General features: G+C 44.3%; 1 non-coding gene across 1 annotated transcript; it reads left to right on the top strand.

The window, feature by feature from the left end:
* Nucleotides 1-7,076: 7,076 nt before the first annotated feature.
* On the top strand, nt 7,077-7,149 carry TRNAA-AGC (transfer RNA alanine (anticodon AGC)). The gene has a single exon. It is a non-coding gene; the product is annotated as a tRNA-Ala (tRNA).
* Nucleotides 7,150-9,373: the final 2,224 nt, after the last annotated feature.

A 9,373-nucleotide genomic window follows, 5' to 3' on the forward strand; every position in this document is an offset into this window, starting at 1 on the left:
GGGATTGGAATAACTTACCAAGAGAGATGTTCAATAAATTTCCAATTTCTTTGAAATCATTTAGGAAAAGGCTAGGAAAACAACAAATAGGGAATCTGCCACCTGGGCGACTGCCCTAAATGCAGATCAGTATTGATTGATTGATTGATACAGTAGTCACAAAAATACTCGCTTTGGGCTACATTGAATCAATCATTTCTCCGCGTGTTGTTCTTTCCTTAGTGATCAGTATTTCTTCATTCTTTCTGATCTTGGTTTCCTCTCATCTTCCAAGATAAGGGGTTTGGCTTTTAATGTACTGTAGATTTGATTTGGTACTTTAGCTGTTCGATCGAAGAGTGAATTTTCTGCAATGTTTAATTCTAATAGGTTGTCGTGACAGACAGGATTTGGACCTTGTAGGAGAATTTCAGGTTGGTTGCTTGGTAGATTGGATCGTTCCCGAGCGGTTGGAACGTTAGGTTTTGGGAAGTTTCAACTAGGTTGCAGAGAAGAAGGATAACTAATGACCGAGCTCGATAGCTGCAGTCGCTTAAGTGTGGCCAGTATCCAGTATTCGGGAGATAGTAGGTTCGAACCCCACTATCGGCAGCCCTGAAGATGGTTTTCCGTGGTTTCCCATTTTCACACCAGGCAAATGCTGGGGCTGTACCTTAATTGAGGCCACGGCCGCTTCCTTCCCACTCCTAGCCCTTTCCTGTCCCATCGTCGCCATAAGACCTATCTGTGTCGGTGCGACGTAAAGCAACTAGGAAAAAAAAATAACTAGTGAAGTAGAATCCCACGATGAATTTTCTATTCTCAACTGAAGTAGGCTATATACAATTTATGTACAATATGTACAGACGTTATGAGACTTCACTGTGACAATATTGCGCGAGAAGTTGTCAAGCAGCTATCTTACTCGAAGAACAATTCAAGAAATCTTATTATTATTATTATTTTCGATTCCGTAATCGCCCTGTCGACCGACGAGGGTTCTGACTACAACTGGTCCGCGATTTATTGGTTGAAGCCCCGAGCAGCGGTTTCCTCGGGCTTATATTGTCTTAGCGGCCCCACTCAGTTGTTCCTGAAGCTTGTAGAACATTCTATCTACGTTATCATAGAACTTTCCGTAGTTCTGACCAATCAAAGGCCTGTATCCCCTGTATATTTCCTGCGCGTCTCAACATTGTCCCCACGAACCTACTACGCTGGCGTAGCAGGGGGAGAGGTGATACTCCCACGTGGCGCGTCCCAGGTGGCAGATAGGGGTGTCCTAACCGGCTTGCCGGCGGACTTGAGGGAAACAAAATACCTCTTGCGGACCAAACATACTAACCCCTGCGGGTGGGGGACGCACATGTAGAATACACCAGGGGTATCCCCTGCCTGTCGTAAGAGGCGACTACAAGGGGCCAAAGGGGCTCTCAACTTGGGAGTGTGGATTGGCGACCACGGGGCCCTTAGCTGAGTCTTGGCATTGCTTCCACTTACTTGTGCCAGGCTCCTTACTTTCATCTATCCTGTCCGACCTCCCTTGGTCAACTCTTGTTCCTTTCCGACCCCGACGGTATTAGAGCATTCGAGGCCTAGGGAGTCTCATTTTTACACCCTTCGTGGCCCTTGCCTTTCATTGTCCGTTACTTCATTTTTCGCAGTGACGGATCCCTTTTCTTCTTGGTTTTTTTCTCTCTCTCTACCCCCTGTGGGCGGAGACTCAGACGAAAAATACACCCACGGTATCCCCTGCCTGTCGTGAGAGGCGACTAAAAGGGGCGACCAAGTGATGATTGAATTAGAACCATGAAACTACTTTTGATTCGTACCATCACGCGGGGAACACCATGGGTTGCCTGTACTTGCGGGTAGTACCACTATATTAGGTACGAAACAGGTTTGTGATTAGTAGCAGCAATGAGTTGGTTCTCCTGTGGGTTTCCAGTACCCGTGAGTCGTACCCATGTGAGCAACACCGCGGGTCTGGGCGTTGCCTGTGAGTTGCACCACTATATGAGCGACACCGTGGGTCTGCGTTGCCTGTGATTAGTACCCACTACGTGAGGAACACCACGAGAATACCGGCACCCGTGACTAGTACACCTAGGTGAGGAACATCATCGGTTTGCGTTGGCTATGAGTGGCGCCATTGTGTGAGAAACACCATAGGTCTGCGTTACCTGTACGACGTACAATACCTGTGAGTAGTAGCATCATGTGTGGAACACCGTGAGTCTTCGTTACTTTTGATTTGAACCCCAACATGACAAATACCATGGTTCTACTTTCCTAGCGATAAGTACCATTCTGAAGAGTCTTTGACATGGATTTTGGACCCCTTTGGACATCAAGCATCCTCGATTCAGGATTGTGCTTTATAAGTGGTCCCTTGGTCAGTAATACTATTATTTATGGCCTTTTCTTTGAGTCGGATCCACTGGTTTTAATCAGCTTACCCTCCAGGATTGGTTTTTCCGTCGGACTCAGCGAGGGATCCCACCTCTACCGCCTCAAGGGCAGTGTCCTGGAGTTTCAGACTCTGGGTCGGGGATACAACTGGGGAGGATGACCAGTATCTCGCCCAGGCCGCCTCACCTGCTATGCTGAACAGGGGCCTTGCGGGGGGATGGGAAGATTGGAAGGAATAGACAAGGAAGAGGGAAGGAAACGGCCGTGGTCTTATGTTAGGTACCATCCCGGCATTTGCCTGGAGGAGAAGTGGGAAACCACGGAAAACCACTTCTAGGATGGCTGAGGTGGTAATCGAACCCACCTCTACTCAGTTGACCTCCCGAGGCTGAGTGGACCCCGTTCCAGCTCTCGAAACACTTTTTAAATTTCGTGGCAGAGCCGGGAATCGAACCCGGACCTCTGTGGGTGGCAGCTAATCACGCTAACCACTACACCACAGAGGCGGTCATTCTTCATGACATTTTTTTATTTTGGTCAGTGAATGATTTTGACCTTTTTGTTTGTCATTTCATTTCGTACCATTAGGGCCGATGACCTCGATGTTAGGCCCCTTCAAACAACAAGCATCATCATTGTCCACGTCCTGACCTATGTACTGGATCAACATGACTCATGTCCTCGTGCTTGTGACTCTAGCCTTGTGACAACTTCCTTTGCTCAAGATGTCCCAATAAGTTGAAATATTACTCTTCAACTACAATTCTCAATCATGTGAATATGAAATATATTACAATTTCCTTACTACAATGTTTTAACCGTACCTGTACTCAAGTACTGAATTCCAGCCTTTATTGCCGGCTAATCCTAATACGTCAGGTACAACAATTCCTCCTACGTTCCTTCCGGTTCGATCCTCGGAAGGTAGCTGTCCTGAGTTCATGTCCCAGGGAGGAAACAACAAGGTCTTTTTCTCAGTTTCTTTAAACCAGTTGGGTTTTGTTTTGCGCTTATGGAAGAAGTCAAAGAACTTTTTGCTTAATTTATTAGTTCATTTTGAAAAGGTGACCGTAATTAGGCCTATTGTGCCCTTCTTTCTTGCACAGTATCTGAGATTTTTTTTATTTTCTTGTAGATGGTTACATCATCGAAGTACATTATCTTATTATCCTGCAATTTTGGTCCTACGATCATTCTTAACATTTTCCTTTCTTATGCTCAAATTTCTCCATTTGGCCTTTGAAATTCAAGTTTATTCTTTCCTGCTGCGTATAGTGCTTCTAGTTTAATCACTGTTATATAATGTCTAGAAAATAGATCTCAGAGAGTTAGAGTAGGTGAAGCTTTGTCTGACCCTGTAATAATTGAGAGGGGAGTTCCTCAAGGCAGTGTTATCGGACCTTTATGTTTTCTTATATATATAAATGATATGAGTAAAGGAGTGGAATCGGAGGTAAGGCTTTTTGCGGATGATGTTATTCTTTATAGAGTGATAAATAAGTTACAAGATTGTGAGCAACTGCAACGTGACCTCGAAAATATTGTGAGATGGACAGCAGGCAATGGTATGTTGATAAACGGGGCTAAAAGTCAGGTTGTGAGTTTCACAAATAGGAAAAGTCCTCTCAGTTTTAATTACTGCGTTGATGGGGTGAAAGTTCCTTTTGGGGATCATTGTAAGTATCTAGGTGTTAATATAAGGAAAGATCTTCACTGGGGTAATCACATAAATGGGATTGTAAATAAAGGGTACAGATCTCTGCACATGGTTAAGAGGGTGTTTAGGGGTTGTAGTAAGGATGTAAAGGAGAGTGCATATAAGTCTCTGGTAAGACCCCAACTAGAGTATGGTTCCAGTGTATGGGACCCTCACCAGGATTACCTGATTCAAGAACTGGAAAAAATCCAAAGAAAAGCAGCTCGATTTGTTCTGGGTGATTTCCGACAAAAGAGTAGCGTTACAAAAATGTTGCAATGTTTGGGTTGGGAAGAATTGAGAGAAAGAAGAAGAGCTGCTCGACTAAGTGGTATGTTCCGAGCTGTCAGCGGAGAGATGGCGTGGAATGACATTAGTAGACGAATAGATTTGAATGGCGTCTATAAAAGTAGGAAAGATCACAATATGAAGATAAAGTTGGAATTCAAGAGGACAAACTGGGGCAAATATTCATTTATAGGAAGGGGAGTTAGGGATTGGAATAACTTACCAAGGGAGATGTTCAATAAATTTCCAATTTCTTTGAAATCATTTCGGAAAAGGCTAGGAAAGCAACAGATAGGGAATCTGCCACCTGGGCGACTGCCCTAAATGCAGATCAGTATTGATTGATTGTTTAATTTTTGAACCCCGTGAAAGGGATATCTAGTTGTATGCATCTTTTGTTAGCTGGAAAGCCAGTTCCATTGCTTTGTATTACACAGCATTCCATTCTCCGAGATATTTGAATTCTTTTGCTATTTCAAACTTTTTTCTTGGACTTCAAGGTATTTATGTGGGTATTTGTTGTTTGTCATGATTTTACGTTTCTTGCGATTTCCCTACAACTTTCTTCAGGTGAAAATAGCACCTTTTGAGCAGACACTCCCAAATTTGCTTTTTTATTTTTAAAAATTTTTTTTTTATTTATTTATTTCATTTCAATATAGGCACCTGAGCCAAGGCTCTTCTTGGTGCAATACAAATAAATGACAATGGCCTATTAAAACGTTCCTTCAAATTTTCTTCGGGAACATTTCGTATTTTGAAAGGTGTTTACAAACTGGTGAATCCTGCAAGGTGTTTGGAACATGAACTACAAATTGGGGAATAGAATTTCATAATGATATCAGTGATATATTTTGCTACTATATATTTTTTCGATCAGCGGTATTACTTTAGGAAGTGTTTAAGGAAGAACATGAGTTTCTTCTACGGCAGAGTCAGCTGGTTTGCGTTTGGCTAACAAGACGCGGAGAGGAGCGAGGATTACCTACTTTTTTAGGAAGTGAAGAAAATGTGGAGAGAAGTAGCCCTCCACTGAAAGGTCCCAGTTTTTTTGGTCAAGAGACTGCCATGTATAACTCTTCCTCCACCTACGCTCACAGTGACAAGCTTCAAAGTCTGTTCGTAAGGATCGCTGAAGCAATGCTGTTAACTCACAGGAAATTAGATGAGAATTATCAATGGGTGTCAGCTAGAACTACCTACACTAGGCCTCTCCGGAGGCAACATATCATGGTAATCAGTATTGGTTGAAATTCACATCAAACGCGAGAAAATTCCACGCATGTGAAGCCGCGGATAAATGACAGTATGTATAATATACGGGTACTGTTTCTAATAACACAACAAATAATAATAATAATAATAATAATAATAATAATAATAATAATAATAATAATAATAATAATAATAATAATAATAATGTCCGCCTCTGTGCTGTAGTGGTTAGCGTGATTAGCTGCCACCCCCGGAGGCCCGGGATCGATTCGCGGCACCTGACACGAAATTTGAAAAGTGGTACAAGGGCTGGAACGGCGTACACTCAGCCTCGGGAGATCAACTGAGTAGAGGCGGATTCGATTCCCACCTCAGCCATCCTCTAAGTAGTTTTCCCTGGTTTCCCACTTCTCCTCCAGGCAAATGCCGGGATGTTACCTAACTTAAGGCCACGGCTTCTTCCTTCCCTCATCCTTGTCTATCCCTTCCAATCTTCCCATCCCCCACCAAGGCCCCTGATCAGCATACCAGGTGAGGCCGCCTGGGCGAGGTACTGGTCATTCTCCCAGTTGTATTCCCGACCCAATGTCTCACGCTCCAGGACACTGCTCTTGAGGCGGTAGAGGTGGGATCCCTCACTGAGTCCGAGGGAAAAACCAACTCTGGAGGATAAACAGATTAACAAAGAAAGAAAGTAACATGAAAAAATGCGCTAAAAACAGTAAATATCATGTCAGATATCTACCCCTTGTATCGTATAGTAGTCCGTTTACCCTCCAGGGTTGGCTTTTTCCTCGGACTCAGCGAGGGATCCCACCTCTACCGCCAACCCCTTGTAAATCAGTGTAATATCTCTCCTTAATCTAACTTAATCTAACAAATCATCACTCTTTATTCAACACTGCAACTGTACCACGTATTCACTAGTTATGCTGTTTTCCTCACTTTCAGAACATTTTTAGCCCTGTCCTGTCCCATCGTCGCCATAAGAGCTATCTGTTTCTGTGCGACGTAAAACCAACTGAAAAAACAAAACAAGTAAAATACCTATTCATTCCAACAATATCAATGATTAGTCTGTTGTATCTCTTAGATGAGAAATGTAGCGGTGACATGAAATGTTTCAGGATTATCTGTGTTAAATAAGGTCAATGAAGGCGTAGTGTACAGAGCAACGGACACTAAGAACTGCAGACCTCAACACCAAGCCTTACTAATGTCACATGAAGTGAGATATTCTGTTAGTTAAAAGCTGTTCGACGGAGAGCACTGACCAAGACACCAGCTAAGACAAGTCCTCCTGTTGGAGGTAGGCGTTCCCGACCTCATGAGCTCCCTACCTCTCACCAGGAGAGAAAGTAATGTCAGGCGTGGTCTGTGCCCCAGTCAAGAGCAATTCTTTTGCACGCTCTCTGGAAGCGATTGAAAGAAATTACACCATTGCCAAAACACTTATGACATAAAGTCTGTTGAACATTTTCTGTCTGGGGGCGTAGCTCAGATGGTAGAGCGCTCGCTTAGCATGTGAGAGGTACCGGGATCGATACCCGGCGCCTCCAGAGATTTTTTACCACCCATCACGTATATTGAATGGGACATAATTGCCTAAACGTGAAGATTTTTTTTTTTTTGCTAGTTGCTTTACGTCGCACCGACACAGATAGGTCTTATGGCGACAGTGGGACAGGAAAGGGCTAGGAGTGGGAAGGAAGCGGCCGTGACCTTAATTAAGGTACAGCCCCAGCATTTGCCTGGTGTGAAATGGGAAACCACGGAAAACCATTTTCAGGGCTGCCGACAGTGGGGTTCGAACCTACTATCTCCCGAATACTGGATACTGGCCGCACTTAAGCGACTGCAGCTATCGAGCTCGGTAACGTGAAGATTCAAAGAAGCTTGTAGTTATATACAGTGATCGTAGCCGTACGATATGCGGTTGAATGTGAAATCCGGAATAGATATAAATGCGACTGCCCATTTTACGAATTCGTCTTACTTTGTTTGAAATTCCAACCACGCCCTCTTCGTGAAATGTCACAAGCTATGTCTCTCACGCAAGAAGAACAGTAGATTGCAGGAACTGAAACTTACCTACCTACTTACTTACTTACTTACTTACTTACTTACTTACTTACTTACTTACTTACTTACTTACTTACTTAATTTGTTTACCCTCCAGGTTCGGTTTTTCCCTCGGACTCAGCGAGGGATCACACCCCTACCGCCTCAAGGGCAATGTCCGGGAGCTTCAAACTCTGGGTCGGGGATAGAACAGGGAAGGATGACCAGTACCTCGCCCAGGCGGCCTCACCTGCTGTGCTGAACAGGGGCCTTGCGGGGGGATGGGAAGATTGGAAGGGATAGACAAGGAAGAGGGAAGGAAGCGTCCGTGTCCTTAAGTTAGGTACCATCCCGGCATTTGCCTGGAGGAAAAGTGGGAAACCACGGAAAACCACTTCCAGAATGGTTGAGGTGGAAATCGAACCCACCTCTACTCAGTTGACCACACGAGGCTGAGTAGACCCCGTTCCAGCCCTCGTACCAGTTTTCAAGTTTCGTGGCAGAGCTGGGAATCGAACCCGGGCCTCCGGGGAGTGGCAGCTAATCGCACTAACCACTACACCACAGAGGCGGACATTTATTATTATTATTATTATTATTATTATTATTATTATTATTATTATATTGCGTTTCGCCCTATAAGGATCACATAGAACCATTACATGGAGCACCACACCACAGGGGCGGACGTTTCCCCATTTTCACCCCTGTCAAATGATGGGACTGAGCCGTAATCAAGCCTACGGTCACTACCTTCCCATGGCTAGCCTTCTCTTATCACATCTTCACCGTAAGAGCTGTCTGTGTCGGTGCGACGTAAAGCAGTTTGTTAAAAAAAGTTATATCTATCACCTGGAGGTTTTAGAATTACAGTATGGTGTTTCTGCAAATGCTTATAGTTACATAGACTTGTACAGGGTATGTATATATCGTCGTTGAGCTTGGAGCACCGGTCCGTATCGAGTTTAAAAATGAATAAGAAAATTCCTGTCCTCGTCCTAAGGTGGTGCATCACTTCTCAAACCCACCCCCAGTAGAAGTGAGCTGCATGTATCATTTTATCCAATTAACAGCACTTCTGTTATTCTTAAATTTCCATCCGTACCGGGAATCGAACTCGGGCCACCCGAGGTGGCAGCTAATAGCGCTAATGTTCATGCTATGAAGGCGGTCTGAGAAAGGGTGACAAATAATGGAATCACGGAAATCAAAACCATCTAACTCCACTTTTTCTCATTTTCGGCCAAGGCCAAGGGGGATGTTTTCATTCCCCTCCCGGAGGGGGAGGGGCGGGCCACCTAGAAGGTAACGCCTTCTCTCTGGCCAGGAGATTTGGCGGGGTTCGGGGATTTGGAATGGTTTGAAGTTAGAAAGGGGGAGCGTTAGGTTTTAGTGAAGTGGGGGAGTTTGACCTCTTGGCTAAGTGTGCAGCATGTGCCCTTGTGCTTTTTATTAAAAATTTTCTTACAATGGTTACATGTGATTACAATATTGTTTTAGAATACAAAGGTTATACATTGGTTTCTTACATACTAGTGAGTAGGATGGGAAGGATTTGTTGGTAAAATGCTGTGATATTTGCTAGGGACGTGAGTAGAAGGTGGAGGAGGTTTGTATTATGGTGTGGATTCGGGAGATGGTGTTGGGGACGGGGTTGGTTGCGAGGTGGGTTTGGGCGGTTTTGGGTTTTGGGTGGGGAGCGAGATGGTTCCACTCGGTGTT

The sequence above is a fragment of the Anabrus simplex genome, chromosome 4 (assembly GCF_040414725.1).
Source record: "Anabrus simplex isolate iqAnaSimp1 chromosome 4, ASM4041472v1, whole genome shotgun sequence".
In the NCBI taxonomy this organism is placed as follows: Eukaryota; Metazoa; Arthropoda; class Insecta; order Orthoptera; family Tettigoniidae; genus Anabrus; species Anabrus simplex.